This window comes from Melospiza melodia, chromosome 26 (assembly GCF_035770615.1).
Source record: "Melospiza melodia melodia isolate bMelMel2 chromosome 26, bMelMel2.pri, whole genome shotgun sequence".
Taxonomy (NCBI): Eukaryota; Metazoa; Chordata; class Aves; order Passeriformes; family Passerellidae; genus Melospiza; species Melospiza melodia.
This window is the reverse complement of record NC_086219.1, coordinates 838683-861151: the sequence shown is the minus strand read 5'-3', so window position 1 is coordinate 861151 and position 22469 is coordinate 838683. Positions and strand designations below refer to the sequence as shown.

General features: G+C 47.9%; 1 protein-coding gene across 1 annotated transcript in view; it reads left to right on the top strand.

The window, feature by feature from the left end:
* Positions 1 to 936: 936 nt before the first annotated feature.
* Positions 937 to 22469, top strand: part of RERE (arginine-glutamic acid dipeptide repeats) — a 160114-nt gene continuing 138581 nt past the window's right edge. Inside the window, exon 1 of the mRNA XM_063177015.1 lies at positions 937 to 1001. The gene's annotated coding sequence lies outside the window, so the exon portion shown is untranslated. The remainder of the gene's footprint in view (positions 1002 to 22469) is intronic.

The window sequence follows — 22469 nt, the reverse complement described above, 5'->3', positions numbered from 1 at the left end:
CCTCTCCTCTGCCCATTTCCCTCTCCTCTGTCCATTTCCCTCTCCTCTGTCCATTTCCCTCTCCTCTGTCCATTTCCACGCCAGCCCCTGTCCATTTCCCTCTCCTCTGTCCATTTCCCTCTCCTCTGCCCATTTCCCTCTCCTCTGTCCATTTCCACTCCAGCCCCTGTCCATTTCCCTCTCCTCTGTCCATTTCCGCTCCACCGGCGGGCTCAGGTCGGAGCCCTGAAGGTCTGTGCGGTCGGGATGGACCTTTGGACACTCAGAATTCATGGCACTCAGCGCTCTGGGTGAGGAGGACACGGTGGGCGCAGGCCGTGAGCCGGACTCGATGTCCCACAGCTCCTTTCCAACCCCACCGGTGCCGCGATTCCACAGCCGACAGCTGGGCTGGGAGCGGCGGGGGACAAAGACACCTCAAACCATCCCCGTGGCGCTCGGGACGGCGATCATGGAACCGGCCCGCAGAAGCGGGGCGGGGGAAGGAAGAAGGCGAAGGAAGGAAGGAAGAAGGGGAAGGAAGAAGAAGGGGCCAAGCCGCCCCTCCCTCCCCGTCTCTCCCTCACAGCCGCCTTTGTGCCCGGCGCCGCCCCCGCCTCCCCTCGCGTTTAAATGCCCTCCATCCCGCGCCGCCATTGGCCGGCGGGTCACGCGGCGCGGCGCGGCGGCCAATGGCGCGCGGCGATACTGGCGGGGCGCGCGGCCGGCGGCGTTGCTGGGTGCCCGCGGTGCGTGCGTGCGCGAGGGCCGGGGCGGGCGGGGGCAGCGCGGGACCGGCGGCCGCTCCTCCTCCTCCTCCTCCTCCTCCTCCTCCTCCTCCTCCTCCTCCTCCTCCTCCTCCGTCCCCTCCTTGTTCCCCGGGAAGATGCCCCTGGGCTGCCGCTGCTGAGGCACCGCACCGCGCGGGCTCCCCGCCGCTCGCTCCCCCCCGCGCCGCCGCCGCCGCCGCTTTGTCCCGGCAGCGCCCCGGAGCCGCCGCGGATGGTGTAGAGCCCGCCGAGGTGGGTGGGCCGCGCTGGCGGGAGAGGCCGCGGGGAGGGAGGGACGGGGCGAGCCCGGCGGGCCGCGGGGATGCTCCGGGGGCAGCGGGAGTTGCGCTGCCGGGGCTGGGCTGCGCGCTCCGCGGGTATTTGTTCGCTTCGGCCGCGGCTCCGCGTTTGTTTCTTTATTTTGCTGCTCGCCTGTCGCGCCCGCCTGATGCTCCGTGGGGATAATGTGCTCAGGGAAAGGCTTAACTTGTTAGCCATCCAAATAAAGGGGGTGTATGTATGACTTATACGTGATTTAAATGCGCGCACACGGCTGAACGGCTCGGCTGTTTAAAAGGCACACTTGCTTTCATGTGTGTAGGTATGGAATCCTGAAATGAAGATTTTATGCAAATTGATTTAATCATAACATTTTCGGTAGCATAGGAAGGGGTGGGGTTTTCTCTTTCTTCTTTTTTTTTTTTTTTTCCCTCTTTCGTTTGTTTTGTTTTGTTCCCATTTCTCTTTCTAAAGCATGAAAAGAAGATGCCCAGAATCAGGAAAGTAGTAGGAGGTAGACAACATTGGAGGTTTCATTGCTGAAACTGACTGCTCAAGAAATTGCTGGGAACAAAACAATATGATTCATTGTTGAGGTGTCTCTGCCCTTAGATTTATTTTTACAGGCTGCTTGCAGTTATTTTGGTTTGCTGAGTTCTTATGCTGAGTTTTTCCTCGAAGCAGCAGCGTTCTTGGAGATGAGGAGCTCACAGGGTTTTTATGCAGTCAGCAGGCTGCTGTCTGATGGCTGTTTACTCCTGCCTTACATTGGCCAATTATTGAAATCAAAGGTGTTATTTCGCCTGTGCACCCGTGCAGCTGAATTGAGGAGCCTCACGCAGTAGTTCACCCTGTTAGAATTCAGTAAAAATGCGTTCTCAGAACAGATCTGAAGTGACAATTCAGGTACTAAAATGTGGGGTTTAACCAGATAAAAATGAGCACTGTGTCAAAAGAAGTAGTTCTTGGTCGTGAAAGGCGCATGTCAAATTTTTGAATAATGTGCAATATACAAATGTACAACATGTTTTGTTGTTGTTCTGGTATCGCCAGGCAAACATTTTGGGGGTTTTTCTGGGTTTTTTTGTTTTTTTTTTTTTCCTTTTGATACCCAGCTCCCTTAGAACTGAGCAATCCATGGTGGCTAAGAGGCGTGGAGCCGTTTCTGTGATAATAAAACACTCGAGTAAGGCTGTCTCCCCCTGGTTTCGGTGTGGAGCCGGCCCGGGGGTGCCGGAGGGGGCTGCAGGCCGTGCCTGGCGTGCCCAGCGCCGGCTGTGGGTGCCGAGGGAGGGCAGAGCGGGAGGCGGCTGCACACAATGCCCGGGCTGCGAGCTCATTGTTCTTGTGCGCCCGCCGCCGCCGGGGCTCGGCTGCTGCACGGCGCCGTGCTCGGGAGCGGGGCCCGAGCGGGGCCCGGAGCGCGGCACCGGCCCGGCCCTGCCCGCCCGGCACGGCGCGCGGTGCCCGGCGGCGGGACAGGGACCGGTGCCGGGGCTGAGGGGAGCACGCGAGGTGAGGCTGGCAAGTGCGCTGCGCTCCGTGCAACTTTGCTCCTTTCCTCTCCCCCTTTTTCCTCTCCCCCTTCTTTTTCCTCCCCTCCTTGTTCCCCGAACGCCCCCCTGCCTGGCAGCTCCTTGCAGCTCCCGCTCCTTTGGGCTCCCTCTGTGTGTGGGGTAACTGCTGCCAGGGGAGGGCACATCACAGAAAAGCCTGGGGATGACAAAAGCAAGAGGAAGTGCAGAGCTTGACTCCGGTGTATACACGGTTTCCCTTCCTGGTGGTCGTTTCAGGCCTTTGTTTTGCCAGCAGCGTGTGTGGAAAGGCTCTGTCAGAGCAGCTGTGCCATTGGGGGGTGTCCGGGGCTGGGGTGCACCCCCGGGGTCGCTGAGTGCAGCCCCTTCCTCCTTGCAGGGCTGGGCATCGGAAAGGAGCAACTGCTGCCCAAGGGCTTGAGCTTTGGGGTGGTGAGATATGTAAAATCCCAGCTGGCTGGCTGGCGAGGCTGAGGTGTGCAGAAGGGAGTGTAAAATAAAATAACGTGGTTGTTGAGCAAAAGTTGCCAGTGCTGGATCCTTTGGAAAACAGGAAACAGTGACTGTCATAGTTTAATCATGAGGTCTCCGAGTTTGCTTTTGACTCTTTAGCTGACTTCAGTGTGTAATTGGGGTAAATGACTTCATTTTCCTCACCTGAATGAAATGTGGTGGTTGCCTCTGGCTTGAGGACACTTTTTGGGTATTTTTCTCCCACTCCCAGCTTTGGTGTGGCCGGAGACTGTGGCTATTGTCTGCCTGAATGCTGTGAGGTCAGAGAGGTGCAGGGAAGCCCTTGTGCTGCCTCTCAGTGCCTCTGGGGCTCCCGTGCCTGTGAATTTCTACTCTGCAGGGACTGGGATGGGAAACTCTGCCCTGGACAAAGCTCCTGATGCTCCTGTGTGAAACAGGCAACATTTCCTGGGCAGAAAAGGTGAGTGGGACCAGGACAGACAGCCTTGCCCTCACCTATGGCTCAGCACAGAGTGATTTCTGTGCATCCATAGGTTTGTTTTTCCTTGGTGGGGGTTATTAGCAGGCAGAGATTTCTGTGCATCCAGGGATTTGGTTTGCCTGCAGAATCCTTCCTGTGGAGTTGTGGTTGCAGATCCAGGGCAGCCGCAGCAAAATGACAGTATTCGTGGGTTTGAGGAGATGTGTGTGTGTGATTTTTGAAGCTGTGAACTTACAAAGCTGTGCTGGGGAGGGTCAGGTTGGATTTCAGGGAAAGGTTTTTCCCCCAGAGGGTGCCCAGGGAATGGGCACAGCCCTGAGGCTGCCAGAGCTCTCAGGGATGCCCAGGGTGGGATTTTGGGGTGTCTGGGCAGGGCTGAGAGCTGAACTCTGATCCCCAGGGCTCCCTTCCAGCTCAGGAGATCCTGTGATCCTGTAATTGTTAACACCGCTTGCAGCTTAGGTGAGAAAAAGGGCATTTTGCTGATGTGGTTTAATAGCTGCATTTTTAAAATAACAATCTGTAAATTTATTCTCAAGGCTCCAAAATGCATCTTTCTGTAGAAGCCACAGCCGGGTGGTTGTTCCAGCCATAAAGAACTGCTTTCACTTTTGGGACAGGAGGGCCCCAGGTGTGCCGGGCCCAGGGAATTCAGGGTGTGTGAGTGGAGGGTAATGGTTTGGGACAGCAGGGGCACAGGGAATTCAGGGTGTGTGAGTGCAGGGGTAATGGCCCTGTAGGGCCCAGGGAATTCAGGGTGTGTGAGTGGAGGGTAATGGTTTGGGACAGCAGGGGCACAGGGAATTCAGGGTGTGTGAGTGCAGGGGTAGTGGCCCTGCAGAAGGTGCCTGCCCTCCCAGCAGGGCCGTTCACAGCCTGCATTGCCCCAGGGGCTCTGACTTCATCCCAGCTCTCTGAGGGACCCCGTGAGCCCCAGTGCCAGGTTACACTCTGCTCCTGCTGCGTGAACAGTGCCCGGATTGTGCTTCATTTCTAGTCGGAAAAATAATGACAATTGGAAAACAATTAGTTATTATGTGATCCTGAAATGAGATGAGGGAGCGAGGACATAAATTAAAAAGGGGTGGCTGGGGTTGGAGTTAACCATTAAAAAGCCCAAACAAACTCAAAACAACCAACTCTAAGTTTCTAATGAACTGGTATTTGGGGTTTTTTTTAAGTGGCATCCTGGCTAGACTAGCTATTTTTAATGTTTAGCTATTTTTCACTCTGGTTTTACTATATGTTACAGTTGTCTCAGTTGCATGAAGTCTAAACAAATCATCCTGCTTCACTTAAAAGGATGCATGCTCTCTGATTTTAGCTCAGAGCTTAAATTTAAATCAATAGGTTGAAAATGCAGCGTATTTTTAAGTGAAACCTATCTTTGAACCATAACAGAACAAACCCCCTATTGACTGGAAACCTGTTTATTCAATGTGCTTCTTTTTAAAGCTGCCCGAGATGAAGTTTGCAGGTTTGGTTGGGCCAGGGGTGTGGGGAGGTGTGTGAGGCACTGAGGGACCTGAGTGTGATCAGCTGCTTTTGGGAGAGACCCCTGCCCTCCTCGCAGGGATGGAGGTGTGGGGAGCGGGTGCACAAGGCAGCTTTGTGCTCTTTGCCAGCGCAGGCTTTGCTCGTGTTGGTGGCTGTGCCCAAGGGCTCCTTTCAGAGAGGCTGATGGGGGAACAAAGGAGCAAACAAGATATGAATGCTGCCCTGGCTCCTTGTGCCTCCAGCCCGCGGGTAAGGCTGCCTGCAAGGGGCTGAAAAGCACAAGCACATCGGAATATTGGCCTGGCTGTGCCTGCCTCAATAGGTGTTGTGTGCTTGAATCGCGTTTGTTTTTAATGCAAATGTTTGTTAGTTCACTGGGCGCCCGGAATTGTACACTGACCTAGAGAAAAGTGCAACTAGCGAGGATACAAACATCGCATTTCCCTCTGTGCCAGCTGGGGGAATGGTCACCGGTTTGTGTTTGGGTTTTTATCCTTTGCAATTCTTAGAAACGTGTGTTTGGCGTGCACTGTGTGGAGGTGCTGGTGGTTCTCTGGGTTCTATTTGCATTTGGCATCTTAATTATGTTAGAAGTGCAGTTCTGAAAATGTGGATCACTTTGGGTATCACATAAATTCCATAGATGAAAAAGTAACTTTTGGTGATTGAGTTGGTGAAAAATGGGCTATTCCCTGACTGTGTAGGTTGTCTTTTGTTCTTCCTACAGAACACAAATGAGAGGCCAGTTCACATTCTAAGATTCAGGATAAGTGGAAGAAAATGAGTGCTCGTTAATTTTGAGGTCTTAGTTAATCTATGCATTTAATCTACTTGTCTGTAATAAAAAAAAAGTTACCGTGGTATTATTAATCCCTGACTGAGAGTCAATTTTGGCCAGTTTCAGATATGTAACAGGATTTCTCTTTTATGGTGATGGGTGTTCGTGATCTTTTCTGGTACGGGCAGTGAGGGCTGGAGTGTAAATTTATTTTCCCGATCAGCAGAATGAAGGTTCTGTTTTAGTGTTTCTGCTGAGGAGACAGGAGCTGGTAAGCCCTGAAGTTTGCTCCCTCCATCCCTGTTGCCAGTGAAATCCTCTTTTTCCCTCTGTCCTTCCTAGCAGTTGAGTGGGCAATAACATGGCTGTGCCTGCGGGCTCCTGGCTGCCAAGCAAAACCCCAAATGCTGCTTTCTGTCTGGCCATGCCTTACTGGGGATGTAATTAATTAGAGAGTTTTTTCCTATCCATCTGCTGGCTTGCACAAAACTTTCAGGAATGTTGGTTATTGCTGAGATGACTGTCGTGGCAGGCTGGTTGGAAATTCATTATGCACTACAAGTTACTGGCATGAAATAAGAGAAGGAGGGAATTGGGGAGGGGGGAAGGGGGAAATGAGGTGAATTAGGGAAGTTTGTTTGCTCTGAGGAAAGGGGATAAAGAAAGAGAAAGGAAGTTGTCATCCAGTGCTAATAAATATTTCTGTCTGGGTGATGAGCAGTGTCTCCTTTATGTTGGTCCTTTTCATGTGGCCAACTGCTTTGGGGTGGAAGCAGACAAATTATTGGGCACTGGGCCCATCTTCCTGCAGATTTTCCTTCTTATTTTTTAGAGCTCTTTAGAAGTGCTGTAGTGTCTGTCAGCTGGTCTGGGAGCAGGCATCTCCTGCAACTGCTGGTAAAATACACAGGGGAAACATTCTTGTCATGTAGTAAAAATGAGTAAAACCAGTAAGGAGCAGGATTTCTTACCGGTGAGAAGTCACTGTTTAAACTTTTCGGAAGCCCGGCTTTTGTTAGGTTTGGTGTGAAGCTGTGTGTGTGTTTGTGGCATTTTCCCCACATGCAGCAGGTGTTCAGTGCATGGGGAAGGTGCCAGCTCTGTTCTCCTGAACCACAGGTGCCTTCCAGCAGCCCTTCAGTGTCTGTCTGTAGGACATGGCTCTGGACACTTCAGCACAGTGGCTCTGGCATCTCAGCCCTGCACCCAGAGCACTGCCTGTTCCATAACCACCCATGTATTGTACAAACTGACACATGCTCTCATTTGAGCTCATGTCTTTAAAATTTTAACCAAAACGAAGCCAGAGGGGCCTTTCCTCTGTCGCTGCTGAGGTCACAGTGGTCTGGAGGGAGCTGGTAGGACTGCAGTTCTAAACCTGAGCACCTCAGTAATTATGGGGTTGCATTGCAAAGTAAAGCAGGATGGTCTAGACTTGAGTGTTTTGGTGTGGTGAAATAAAGAATTTAACCAGAATATGATGGTTCCTGTCAAAGCTCACTGTTTTGGCAACCAGTTTATTCCCTGGTCTAAAGAAAATGGCAAATTCAGTTAGTAATTAACTATGCATTATAGGGTGTTAGGGGATCAGCAGCTTTGTGCTAAATATCAAAGCTATTAAATATATGTGTTTAAGGATTATGAATCTTCTTAAACAAGTGCATATATGGCAGTAGTCTGCTGATGCCAGCACCCACAAGGGACTGGAATATGTTTACATGAAAAGTGTCATGAATATGAAAGGAGAAAGTGCTGTAGATCATGGAATTCTGGTACTTTAAGGGCTGTATTTCCCTGAGAAATACCCAGTAAAAAAACAGTGGTGGCAGACAATTGGGACCTTCAGAGGGGCTTTGAATGAAGAAAGAGCACAGGTTCATCAGAGCAGCTGCTCCCTGCTTTAAGTGCAGGAAACACAATTTACCAGTGGCTGTGTGTCCTTTGGTGCCTGGTACTGCCGTGCCAGGGGTGCAGCCTGGCTAAGAAGGAATGCAGTGTCTCCATTAAAGATCTTCTAATGAGGTCGGTGCAGGAGACTTAAACACTTAATCCTCATTTCTACAAACTGGGAGTGAGATGCAGGAAATCTAATTTATGTCTCTAAGGTCATTCATTTTCATGAAACTTAATAGACCTGGCTCTGACTGCTCCTTAAACCACTGAATTATGTTACTTGCCTTCCAACATGAACCCTTTAGATGAGAACCTTTACTCCATGATTCAACAAACCTATTTACCTGGACACTTAAAGCTTGCTGTGTGTCAAATGCCCAGCTAGTAACTCCCCAGGAAATAACTGGTTTTCCCCCTTGATGTGCCCCTCCTGTCTGTGGTTGATCAGGGAAACCAGTAAGAATCCAGTTCTCTTCTGCTCTGCTGGAACAGTCCTGGCTGCTGTTGGAATGCTTGATCAGAGTTCTGAGCTATTGCAGGGCAGTAGGTGAAAAGGCAGTGCTGCACACAGTCTGCTAATACGAAGGTTGATTTTAATTGTGCTAATTCATGGGGAGGTTCTGGGTTTATCAGTTCCTGTATCTCACATGTCCCTTAGCAGGTCACTAGAAATGCGTGTGACTTGTAACATGTTTATTTTGTACCTCTGCTTGGGTGTTTTTCATGATTCTGCCCATTTCCCCACTGTAGGCTTTGAGATTCTCCCTGTTCTGCTTTTTGGTGATTAATGTGAGTGTTTGAGGATGTTTCTTTTTCCCTGAGTCTCAGTCCCTGTGACAGCTCACCTTGCAGGGCTGGCTTTGTTAAACAGCCTTTAAACAGCATATCTGCTCATTCTTCTGCCTGGAAAAAGTCATTTGATTCTTATTTCCTGCTTGTCTTCATGCTGAATAGCCTCAGTCCTTCATTGTTGGGTTTTACTGTGTAAGTGCTTCTCTTTGGAGCGTGAGCTGCGCTGGTTCTCTGGGTGCTCCCTGCTCTCTGCAGCCCTGCCTCAATTAACAGGCTCTTCCCCGCGCTAATTAGTCAGCAAATAACTCCTTCCCCAGCTTTTGTCCCAAAGTACGAGTTGGCAAGATGTGGAGTGTAATTACTTTTATGTGTGTTTAGTCAAGGCTCCGAGTCCCCAGAAGTTCCGTTCAGGCTTTCCTCACTGTCCTGTCCTGGTCTGGGGAACATCTGGGGTGTTCTGAGGGGGGCTGGGAGGGATTCCTGGAGCATCCCTGGTCCGGGGGGTCTGTTTGAGCCTGAGTGTGTGTCCTGTGTTAGATCCCCAGGTTATTGCACTTGGGTAATATCTTCCATTCCTGGAGCATCCCTGGTCCAGGGGGTCTGTTTGAGCCTGAGTGTGTGTCCTGTGTTAGATCCCCAGGTTATTGCATGTAGGTAATATCTTCCATTCCTGGGAGGGATTCCTGGTCCAGGGGTTCTGTTTGAGCCTGAGCGTGTGTCCTGTGTTATATCCCCACACTTTATTGCACTTGGGTAATATTTTCCATTCCTGGAGATGATAAAGGGTCAGGGCACAAGCAGGTAGCAAGTGAGACTGCGGAGAGTCCAGGTTGTGAATTCCTGACAAGAATTTAGATGTTGGTACCACAATATTTGGGTTGTGCTCCAGACACAAAAGTGGCCAAACTCATTGCATGACCTTGAGCCAAGAAACTCCTTGCAGCTGTGTTGTGCTTACAGGAGAGGTGTGAGGGTGCTTTGTTATCAGGGAGCTCTATAGCTGTTGGGCAATAACAAAGTGCCAATTTGCTGTGTCTGTTTACTCTGCTAATCTAAAAATGTGTTTAACTTAGTTAAACACAATGTTTCCTTTTCTCAGTGATTGTAAAACGGGTAGTAAATGAATAAAAATATAAATATATGCATTTAATGGTATATTTACATCAAAACATCACTGAGCTCTGTTCCATGTCACTGCAGATCACCACGTTCTCACTGTACCTTTGAGTTTAAGGCATTTGCTCTTCTTTTACTTAATTCTGATGGCCACTGTGTGTTGTATCTTTGCATTTGTTATTTTGTGTACCAGTGTATCTATTTGGTATTACTTGTCCATAGCAAAGTAGTTTAGGGTTTTGCCACACCAGCAGCTGTGGAGAATATCTAATTCCTTGGTATTGAATGGAAATTATTCTTATTGTTTTTTAAATGCCTCTTCTGTTAGATGCCAAGTTTGAGCTATACTAATTTTTCTTTTCCTTAAAAGTTTTCGAACAAATTTCTGGTTTGCTGTTTTCTGTGGTTCTCAGAACTCTTTTATGTCTTGTGGTGGATCAAGTTTGCCTTTAAGATAAGCTTTTTAGGGATAATCTTGCCCTTGGTTTAGGTATTTGTGCATTCAGTGGAGCAGAAGGATGAGGCAGGACAGCTCTGGGTGTTCCTGGGGCTGAGTCCTGCCCTTGGTGTCCCTCCTGTTCCTTCCCAACCAACACTGGAAATATCCTGAGGAACCTTCCCTGAAACTGCAGGGCTCGGGATTTCACTTTCAGGTGCACAAAGGTGAAGTTCTGAATGCTGAATGAGCCTTCCAGGACGGAATGAGGTGGAGTCGCCTCACTGGAGGCTGAGGAAAAGCCAGGGGGATATTTCCTATGTACATGTTTGGTTTTAATAAAAATACGTTCTGCAGAATCCAGTTCAGTAGGAACGTAATTTGCACCTCATTTAAATAAGGTTTTTCAATCAGTCTGTGGTCCAGTGGGTGTATGAAGAATCAAATCTGTGTTCTCTCTTCCCTGGGGAGAGGAAGGGCGGGCTCCGGGGAGGAAAATGAGGCAGAAGAGATTAATACTTGCAGTGCAGGAAACACTGATCCCTCTGATCTAAAGTTTCTGTTTGAAGTCCAGGCAGGTCTATTCTCTGTGTGCCTGGATGTGTGTTTGAGCTGCTGTGGCCTTTCTGTCTGGGCTGTGATTAGAGAAGTGGTTGTGGCTGTAGTGAGCTGGTGTCACAACTAAAACCAAAATAGTCCTTAAACTCTAAAATAAAACTCAAACAATTATCAGGGAGCATGGCTGGGGCTGGAGGGTTTCCTGCTCTTGTGAGTGTACTTAGGCATGTGCATGAGTTTGCCTCGTTTCTTGAATGTGACTTATTTTTTTCCCCTCTAGTTTGTTTGGGTTTTTCTTTTTGAGATTCATTGCATTCATTTTCCTCATTATGTTGATACAGAAAGACACCAGACTTAAAAGGTTCTTTAAAAAAAGCCCTTGTCTTCAGTGCTCAGGCAAATGCCTCAAAAAATCCTTGCAGTTTTGAGAGGAGTGGGTTTTTGTGTGGGCAGAACCTATTTGAGCAGCATCCCTAAGCATCCCTGGGAGGTTGCTGCCTGCTTAGTTCCCTGATGTTGCCGGTTCTCAGGTCATCAGTTCCTGCTTGCAGAGCTGGGGCTTCAGGGGCCAGCCATCCATGGCAGCTCTGACTCCTGCAGCTGTGGGGAGATGCTGCTGCAGTTTCACAAGGCTGCAGATGTTAAGTGTTTGTCAGGAGGAGCTGGAGCGTGCCACGTGCCTGATGTGCCTGCTCTGGTGACTTGATTAGCTCTGGGTTTGGGCTGCAGATAAATTGGCTGTCAGCGAGGGCTGCCAGTGTTGTCTCTATAGCACAGCACAATTTTTAGGTCTTTTGGTTTGTTTTTTAAGCCACTGGTATCCAAACAAACCTTGAGTGCCCTGGGGACTGAGCCTGCCTGAATTGGGAGCTCTCACATTAGTGAGAAACTGAGATGAGGAAGCACTGGAGTCTGGCATTTGGGGGTACCCTGGGAAGGGAAATGCATCAAATAATGTCAGAGCAGGGAGCTGCTAAATGCTGTCAGAGTGCAGCATCTCCAGGGGTTGAACATGTGGGAGTCCTGAGCCCCAGCACCCTCTGAGATCCTCCCAGCTCCTGTGAGCCCCAGCACCCTCCCAGGTGCCTGCAGGAGCTGGGAATCCATGGAAATCCACAGAATTGCATTTGGCTGCTGCCATCAGTGCAGTGTGCTCCTGAGAGGACAAAGCCTTTGTGTAGTCTGGCTTTTTGATGATCCCGAGCTTGAGGAAACCCACATTTCTCTGTAGTGGTAACTCATTCAGCTGTGTCTAAAATCTGATTCTCTCTTGTAGGAGGCAAAAATATTTGCTATGCCTTTGGTTCTCAGTGAAGTGTCAGAGCTGAAACACGTTTAAAGGGATCTGTGTTAGATCACAAGGTTTAATTTTGCTTGCTTGTGCACTTTTTTCCTCCAGCAGGGGATTTCTTGCTATTTTCTTGGTGTGAAAAAGAGCCCTTAGGGTGCCTTTCACCATGGCACAGCCCCATCCAAAAGGAAAATGGGAAAAAAAAGGTGGAAAACGGAAGGGTTTGGGGAATGTGCTTCTCAAAAAGAATGTGACAGCTCACCTACACATCACTTCATTCCGTGTGTGTCAGGGGAGTTCATCAGAGATGTATTTGCTCATCTGTGCTGAAGAGAATTCCTTCTGTGACTGAGCAGTGCAAAGCTCAGGGTTACACACTGGAGGCTGAGTGAGACAGTGATTCCGGTTTGGCCACAGGTAGGTGCCACTCCGTGTCTGTGGCACTTTGGCTGTTGGTGAGATGCTGGATTTCACTGTTCCCGGAGCAGGGAGGAGCTGGGCTCACCCCTGAGCCCTGACTGGCCCTGCAGTGCCAGGGCTGGCCTGGCTGTGCTTGCCACACGTTTGAGGCAGGGACTGTGCTCGGAGGCAGCAGGAAAAGCTTTCAGCTGGAAACATTTCTGCCTGGGTTTAGGAGAAGGGGAAAGAGCTGTGCAGATGATTATTAGGGGAGCTTGGGAGTGCAAACTGTATTTATTGGAAAGGAGCCAGCTCTTAAACAGAACTGTAAAGACCCGTGCTCTGATCAGCTTTTGAATGTGGAAAGAGCTCCCCGGTCTGAATTACAGGGCTCTGGTTAAATGATTACATGAGGTATGTTTAAAAATAGCAAATGTCTTTTATGTCCAGTCAAATAAGGTTCTTGGCAGTCAAATGAAATCTATGTTGACTTCCATCTGACAGCCAAGTGACTCAAATTCTATGTTTCCTAAAGGAAAATGGCTTTTTTATTTTTAGTTTCCGATTAATTCCATTGTAGCCTGGAACAATAAATAATCTTGTACTGGATTTTCTTTATAAAAGTAGGATCCATAACTCTGCAAGCAAGCTTTAGTTCAGCTGTTTGAAACAGGGGGGGTTTAAATGCTGTGCTAAGGCAAGTTGGAATTTGTGAGGGCTCTTTTTTCAGTGGGAAATGGTCTGTTGAATGCTTCTCTAGCATGTTCCTGTGCACTTCAGTTTGCCAGATTAACGGAGCCATTAGTAATAGCCACTCCTGCTCCTTCAGCCTGAAAGAGTTGGTAAGCATGGAGCTATATGTAGTTTGTATTTTTAATTAAACTTGTACTGGGATTATCTTGTATTACCAGCTACCTTCTAGAAGATTATGTTCATAAAAGGTTCATGAGTTGTTAAGTGGAAGAGATTAAAGTGATTGTTGGCGTGTTAGTAGAATTATTTGTTGCCTACGCAGCATTTGTTCATAGCTTTAATTTGCCAGTAATGGAAGACAAGTAAAATGCAAGCATCTGACTTTTAAAATCTACACTAGCTGACAAAACCAGGCCGTATTTCAGAGTGATTGCCTTTTGTGTTATTATTCTTTTAATGTGATGTTTGCTTGCTCAGAAATATCGAGTGGAAGAGTATTGTTTTCAGTGTTTTCGGCGCTCTTACATTCTGGTGATACTCTCAATAGTGTGACCAGAAATGTATTTTATTAAAAATGGAAAACCACTTAAAGCGTGGAGGGGATAAAGGAGCACAAAGAACTGATGAGCAGATGCTGGAGGAGATGGTTTCTATTATAGTGGACTTGTAAATCCTGGCTGTGTTGGTCATTTAATCAATACAGGAGAGGTGTCGGAGGGATCCTGTGCTTAGGGAGATAATGTCTTTAAACGCAGTGCTTAGGATGATTTTATGCATCTAGACCAGTTTAGAATGAGCTGTGAAATAGGTCGGGCAGCATGAAGAATACAGCGGGTGTCTGTGCTGTTATCAAACCCCATTAGCGAGCTGTGCTGCTGAAAGGGTCCCTTTGTGGGGCTGGGGTCCCTCCGGAGCAGGGGGTGCCCGGCCCCCCTGGCCATGAACGGTGCCTGTGTGCCGCAGCCACAATGCAGGCACAGTGGGAATAAACATCTGCTGCCTTTAATAATGGATGCCAGGCAGCCTGGGCAGCTCCGGGCTGCGCTCGGTGTGTTTTACACCCAGCCAGTTCAAACAAACAGGGCAAACTCACATTGCGTGATTCTGCTGGGCAAACGGGAGCTGCTGCTGAGGGATGCTCTGTGGGGTGGATTTCTGCGTGCAGGTAGAGTAAACCCAGCTTCCAGTGCCTCCAGTGGTGCATGTTCTGCTCTGGAAGCAGTGTAAAAAGGATATTTCCCCTCTCCTTTTTACAAGAAGCCTTGCAGTTGTTTGGGTCTGTGTGGCAGGGCTGTGCCAGAGCTGGTACCCAGCTCTCCAGTGTGGGGATGCTCGAGATGATTAAGGATTCTGATGGTAATTGCTCTTTGCTTGCCAAAAATGTGTTCTGTTAACAATATGTCCAATTTCAGTGCCTGTGCCTGGGGTGAGGCTGCTCTGTGCTGGCACTGCCAGCGTGTGCCTGCCTGTGTTAGGGGCTGTGTCCAGGGTCTGGGTTTAACTGGAAAGTCACACAGCACTGACCATCCCCATGCCCTTTGGAACTGGGAAAACACAACTCCAGTCTGGGGCACCCTGCAAACCCAGATTTTCATGGGCAGGCTGGTGAGAAGTGCATTGCTGTGCTTTCAAACACATCCTGGATTCTCAGTGCTCCTCCAGGCAGGCGGCATATCCAGGGAGTATCCAGTGTACAGCCAGTCACCACATGGTGGCAATTTTCTCAGGAAAGGAATCTGTGGATGGAGAGAGCCTGAACTTCCCCGTGCTCAAACATGAAGGGTGCAAGTGTGCTTTAGGTTAGGATGTGAACTGCATTGATGGCTCTGTTTTGCAGATGTGGTGAGTTTGAGAAATGCCACGGATCACAGAAGACTGTAGAGAAATTAACGTGAGCTCTGCCCTTGAGTTTAATATTTCGTGCATGTCTAGCTGGTAAAATACTAAATGCAATTTTTTCAATTATAAAGGCTTAGCAAGGCTTAGAGATGATTTTCTGAGATTCTAAAATATGTACTATTTAATACATAATGCAAAAGGAAAAGCTGGTTTCTTAATGTAAGAACATGAAAATGGAACCAGCTGCAACGTTACGCCACCCTGATGCAGCTTTGATGCTCCACTTTTAGCAGTGGATTAAATATTGATACCTCTTTCTGCCCCCTCACCTCCCAGTACACTCAAAGCTTTTGCAGTTGTTTTTAAGTGTTTAGAGAAGAGCTGGTCAAGTTTCTGTAGGTTTTCCCACTAGATTTTTGTGAAGTATTAAGAGTTTATGTTTGTAGTTTAGGGGGAGGAATGTATGAGCAATTCTCCTCCATAAATACAGGGGTCTGTTGGTGAGCAGCAGAGCTGCAGGACTTTGAGCTCCAGTTTGTGTGGGTCAGGAGGAGCATGATGTCCCTTGGCTGCAGCAAGATCAGACCCCAGATCAAGTAAACATTTCATTCTATATGAAATTAAACTATAAAATGGAAAATAAATGTGTGATTATATCCCAAATGAAAGACAGATGTGAGGAACCCAGGGATTACAGGGCTGGTATGAAAACCATGCAAGAATCTGATGCTGTTTGAACTGCATATTAGCTCTCAATGTGAGTTATATCCCTCTGAAACTGCTCAGGATGCTGGGGAAAAGTTCCTGTGCTGCCAGGGATTAGGAACGTGGGCAGGTTAAGAGGAGATTTGTAAGGCTGTTGGAATATTCTGCTAGCAGTGGAAACTCTGAGTTAGCTGGACAAGGAGCTGCCTGGCAGGGTTACATCAGGGACAGTTCTCACCATGTGCAGCCCCCTGTGGCCCTTGGGCTGAGCTTGTCCATCCCCAAACATCTCAGCATCCATAAGCTAATTTATGTTTCTGACACAGATTCACTGAAGGAGCTTTCCCTGCTGCCAGAGAAGCAGGAGTTTCCCCCCAGTTAATAGAATCATCTCAGTGAGCTAAAGGTGGCTGCAGCATTAAAACTGGAGTTGGATCGGGATCACTGAAAATGTTTCTAGCTCTGTAAAATACTTGGTGTGCTAAATTCTGATGTCTTTATTTAGTCCTTACTCTGGTGGAAATGAAGTCAGTGGCAGATGTTGCAGGACTGGTCCATACTGACCCAAATATCAGCAAGCTAAATTTATTCTTTTTATCAATGTCTGTACATTGCATTGCCTTGTTTTTTTGTTTTTTTTTTCTTATGCTGGAAATGGAAATTGTGCCTGACTTCCCTTACAAGATCACATCATTGACACTCCAGGGAGGGAACGCAGTCGATATTCCCTGGTCCTAATAAAATGTGGCAGCTTTGCAGTGACAGCCCAGGATCAGCCTGCAGACTCTCACATTTACAGCACTGCCAGAAATTCTGACCCTGTTTTTCTGGAGAGCCCTGAGCCCTGCTGTGGGTGATTGCTGTAGCACAGGTGGTTCCTCTGCCCCTGGCTCCAGGCTCCTGGATGTTCCTGCTGGAGCAGTGGGGAGCACTCAGGGTTTGGGTGTTCCCCACAGTCTGGCTGCTTCTTTGCATTAACTCTGCCGTGTGCTGGGGTGTGTGAGGCGGGTTTATCTGTGCCTTGCCTGCTGAAAGCTCTGCTGGGATGGAGAGGGGTGGTGCTGTGGGAAACCACTGCTCCAGAGCTGCTCTGCCAGACAGGCAAGGCAATAAAAGCGCAGCTCCACGGCAGAATGCTCTGCTCTGAAAAGCAGCATGAGGAGAGAACAGTCATATTCTGTGACAGCAGAATCAATAGGGCCTCTGTGGAAACAAATGAGAGTTTTATCTCTCCAGGCTATTGTTGAGGGCAGACTGAGGCAAATGTCTAATGGGTTCATGCTTTTGAAATCATTCTGTAACTGTAAGGGAGAGGAACACGCTTTTAAAAATGGAGTGAGCAATTATGAAAAGGAGGTTACTCTGCACTCCTGGAAATGGTGTTTAGTCGGGGCTGGGTGCTGGCTGTTTGAAGCAGCTCTGGGCAGGAGCAGTCCCAGCTGCCCAGAGCGGCTCTGTGCGTTTACCCTGGTGTGGGTGGGTTGGTGTGCCTGTGGAACCTGGACCGTGTGCTCAGCAGAGCCTGTGAGGAGAGGCACAGCCCCTGGTTTCCCAGGGAGTATCTCTGCAGTTATAACCTCAGAGAAATGGGATGGTTTGGCAGCATCCCTGTCAGCCCCGGTGCTGGCACTCAGCTGTTCCCCCAGGATGGCTCTGAGCAGTGTGTGACTCCCAGGGTGCTGATCAGCCTGAGCGTGCTGTTCTGCAGCTCTGCCATCACTGCTGACTGCAGAGGTGCCCACAAACGTTTGGGAACAGCAATGGGAACAGGAATTACTCACAGGAACGCTGTGCTCCACGGGAGCAGGGAGGAATGGGCTGTTCTGAGCCTTTCCTGCTGCAAAGCAGAGGAGCAAATGATTTGAGAACACAACATTGACATGCACAAAGTGTTACCATAAGCTGCACCGGGGTATTGGGAAGCTGTGATGCTTCTGCCAGCTCATGAAGTTCTTGGGTGTGGAGTTTTTGATAGAAAACTGGGAATGTGGGGATGCTCTGTGTTTGTTTTTGATGAAATTACTGCATAATGGGGTGTTTTGGCCAGGCACACAGCTCACTGTAACTTGGGAAGGAAGAGTGAGAAATTCCAGCTGGAATTTCTTGTTTATACAACACATGTGCTGGGGCTCTTGCCTCGTCCTTACATGTGTGTGTATATGTATATGTATATATATATATATATATATATATATATACACACACATATATATATCACATATATCGGCGGTGGTGCTGATTATGCAAACAAGGAGAGATGAGCACTTACTGGATTGCCAGGGTTGTTTGAGCTTCAGCAATTTATTCAAACTTAGTAATTTCATGTGAGATGGGAGATGTTTGCTTTGGCTGCTCGCCAGGTTTGAAACTTACTTGTTTTGTTTTTAAAACACTCGGAGTGCCAAAAGCCTTTGTTACATCCTCACTTCTGTTACTGGAGTGGGAACCAGGAAAGAAAAATGCCTTTTTTTTTTAATGAAAGAATAGCCTGAGTTTCAGAAATACTAAGCTGAAGTGATTTTTTTTTCTCCCCCTTTTACCTTGTCAAATTAACATGATTGCATGTTTCACTTTTTATGCTAAGGAGTTTCTGATCTTCAAAGACAATTTTCAAAAAGACATGCTGGTTCAGCCAAGGAGACTAATATTTTAGAAGGAATATTACCAGTAATAAAAAGACAGAGTTATGATAGTTTGCATTAATTTTAATAACTTTTTGTGCAGCTCTCGAGTCGAGATGTGAGAAATTAAAGGGAGGCAGTTCTTGCTTGGCCTGCAGCGTGTTTGTTCCTGCATTATCTCGCTCAGACATGGAAAAGGGTGCAGGGACCCTCCTGGGGGGTCACTGCAGGATCCCTGGGCAGCAGTGGCACCAGATGTCCCTTCAGATGGGACAGCACAAAAATCCTCCTGGATTTCAGGAGTGTTTGGGTTAGCAGAGGGGTCCTACATCACTTCAGTGATGTGCTCTGTGCTGCATGAATTCTCAGCGTTAGTAATTAGCTGTGCAAGTCGATGCCTTTAAAACAGTGGGGTCAAAAACACCAGTTCAATATCCACACAGTGTGTGTTTTCCAGAGAGATGTAAAATCAGAAACACTTTAAATGTGGGGTGTAAGTAGAATATCTAATGAGTTCTGTGAAATGTCAAATCTCATTTATCATGGTAACCATCAATAATGCACCAGATGTTTTGACTGCATTTGGTTTTGTATTAAATTAAACATAGGCAGGGGTGCCTGAAGTTCATCATTAATGCTGCCAAGGCTGCTGCTGTGACAGCCACTCTGTTCTGGGGCTTTGGTGCTGCTGCTGCCTCTGGGTGTGACTTGTGTGTTTGGAGGTGCCTTGCTTGTAGTGAGAAGCTCTGAAATTGGCTGTCTTCATTCAGCCGAGCTCATACTCAAGTTAAAACTGCTTTGAACCGATTTTTTTTCCCCCTTCCATCCTGTCAATCAGGTCTTACATTATTAGTTTAGTGAGTAATTACATTCACTGTTTGCATTTTCCTCGCTGAGATGGAGGCAAGGTTCTAAATGGTAATAATTAGACATAATACCTGTGTTGTGAGGTAAGCAGGAAACTTCAAATGCCTGGGATGTTGTAGTTAATGGCACCTGTGTCTGGGATTTGGGAGCTGGGAGGGAGGCACTCACTCACTGGGGATGGATTCTGCTGCTCAGAGCTGGCCCCAGCCCTGCCCTGCCTGCTGCAGGGACAAGGACATCTGTCCTGACTCCGAGCCACGTGTGGGAGCACAGGGTAATTAAGATGGCAAACCTTGGAGATCCAGCATCCCCTCCCTGTGTCCTTAGAAAATCAGCTACATCACTGAAACGAGACTTGAAAAGCGTGCTCTGAAGCCAGAATAAACACCCTGAAATTTTTATCATAATGTTGCTTTTAAAAGTCCTAAATGTCCTCTATTTAAAATGAAATTCTTTTGTATTAACCTGCTTTCATATGCTAGCTTTCACCAGACTGCAGAATTGCCTGATTTGACTTTCTAATGGAACTGTAATGAATCTTCTGGGAAATGGAGCGATTGAGTGCATACACTGTGCAACTCCATTGTGAGACACGCTGTTAGATCTGCTGGATTCCTGATTTTATTTTTTCCGAGGGGTGGGGTGTCCCTGTCAGGTATTCACATCGAAACCAAACGCGTTCTCCAGGGCACTGGGGAGCTCAGGCACTCCGGTGGGGAACATTGCCTTGATTAAATCTGTTTGCAGCATCACACACACAAATGGGCTGGGTGATGGTGGCACAGTTAGATTAAATTCAAAGGCGTGCATTTGGAGAGAAAAGAATAAAGATGAAATTTATTGGCAGATACCCGTGTAGCTCCTTTGAATACCTACAGGACGGATTATTTTTAAAAATGTATCAAAGTGCACACAAAACTCTGCATAGGGAGTGTATTTTTGTGTTCAAATGCTGCCTTATTCCGCAGCTGTACTTGCACAGTGTCTGCCTTGTGAACAAAACGAGCCTTTGAAGAATATTGCATATATGATATGTGGAAGGGAGGGGAGAACCCGAGGATCCAATGCTCAGCTTGGCACCTAACAGCCTTTCCTTTCATACTTTGATTTCAGGGCCAAAATGCCCATTTTCTGCACTCTTTGCAGTCTGCTCCAGGGAAGGCCATACCCAATTCTCTCGTGTCTTGTCTTAATACCTTTTAAAGTGGTAGATGTATTCCTGGGGTTTTAGTTTCTGTGTCTTTGGGCTTTCAGTTTCTTTTTGCCATTTCTCCATAGATTTTTCAAGTTTACAAAATACTGGGAGCACCATGCAGCTTAGATCTGGTACTTCAAAAGGCCATACTTGAGACAAAAGCTGTCCAGCCCTTAGCACCTGGGGCTTGTTGGCTGTTCCAGGTGTGTGGAAATGGCATTTCCAGAGCAGTGCTGGGTGGAATCTCCTGCCCATCTCTGTGGTTTGGGAATGGGGTCAGGATTCAGCCTCCAGCAGGGAGCACAGGAAATATTGGCAGCTGGAACTTAAGGCAGCAAAATAATAGAAGAAAATTATCTGTAAGTGCCAACTTCCAGCTCAGTGGCTGATACAGCTTCTCCTGGGAGGTCAGTGCTGCTTAAAGGGGGATTTCCCCACTGCATATTCACCTGATAAGGGCTGATCTGTTCATTCAGAGCAGCTCTGTGCTCTGCCCTTTTCCTGAAAGTAATGGAAATTGCTGTGAATAAAACTAGACACAGTTTATATATCTGTGGGGAAAAAAAAAATCAATATTTTCTTTGGGATCTGATGTTGAGTCCACTTAAATCTGTTTAACTTCAAAATGCAGGTAGTATATTGTAAGATGAAGACAGATAAGTACAAAGCAGGTTCTCAAGCCTTGGAGAATGTTAAAAATTCTATATTTTTCCTGCAGATAACCTTTTTCTTCTGTCAGCTGAGTTGGGCAATTGAAATAAAGGCTGGAGTTGCACAGAAGAGATGTTCTGCGGGCTTATCTCCAAATTGTGTCAGCGTTTTCTGCTCCCCCTTCTCCCCTGCCTGCTTTCCTTCCATATCGAATGTAATTCCTTAAATCCGTTGTAGTAGGTGGATTCACGTGTGTGTGAGAGGAGGTGTGGGCAGGCCAGCCCTTGGTCGGGGTGTTGGGGACAGGGCTGGGGACAGACGTGGGGCACAGCAGGAGCAGGGGCTGCCACCCCGTGTCCCAGCCCACTCCCCGTGCCCTGGGTGGCCGGCGTCCCTCGCGTGTGGCTGCCGGTCCCTGCCAGCTGTTGCCATTTTGCATTCTGTGTTTGTAATCAGCCTCTCTAAAATGGCTTTATTGTTGGCTGATCAGGTGTATCCTGCCATAAATAAAACATTGGCAGTAATTGGCTGTGACAGCTCCGCCGCCGCCGCCCCGAGCCCCGGCCCCTCTCCCCGGGGTAATTGGCTTTGACGGGTTCTGGTAGCTGCAATAATACTGATCCATGAGCCTGTGTGAGCTGCATAATGCCTCGAGGATTTTGTACCCATCAATATGTCCTCAGCTTGAATCATTTTTTTCATACTTTTTCCGTGGCAGTTTATTAAAAGGGATGCTTGCTGCATTTACTGTGTGTTTGGTATCTACACAGCCTCAGCTGTCATGGCAGATGAAAACACCATCCTGCAATTCCAAACGCTGCTGTGTGCCTGCTGCTGACACAAAGAAAACCCCCTGCCATTGCCCAGGGACACTTGCAGCTGGAGTCTCTCCTTTCTGTAGGTGCATTGATGGTTTGGGATGATCCCTGATAATAAAACGCGATAATCTGTTGGCAAGAGCGCGACTGCTTTTGTTTGCAAAACTTAATAAGCTGTGAGACAAACACAGAAATATGCAAAGGCAGAGCTCTACGTGCTAAGTGAGGCCTGACAGTTTCGGTTCTAACCACAGCTGAAGGCGTGCTGACTTGTTTGCTACCTTGGGTAATAACTCAGATTTCTTTTGTGGTGTCTGGTGGAAAAAAAAATCAAAATCTTGTATTTGCTGCTATTGGATCACACTTGATCTTATTAGGGCATTCTGAGAAATGTAAATGGCAGCAAATCCAACTCGGTTGGATCCTAATCAGCTGCAGCACCAAAGTTATTGGGTTCTTAACCAGAATTGGCACATAGAGCTGAAATTCATTAAAAGTAGTTCTTAAAGTGGGATTAGTTTTTCTCGGTTACAATTACTGCTGGCTCATCACAGAGAACAGAATTTCTGTGGGTGAAGTGTGCCCAGAGTAATTCACTATCTCAACAGGAGTCGTGACTCTTTGGGGAGGAAGTTTGTATAAATATCCCTGTAAACTTTGATCCCTGACAAGCTTAGGGCTCTCTGCTTAGGGAATAACTTCTGAAGGGTTCCAGGAGTGGTTCAGGGGCCACTCCAGAGCAGGGCATGCCTGCAGTGGCTGGGAGAAGGTATTACTGCTCCTGAGGAAGGTATTACTGCTC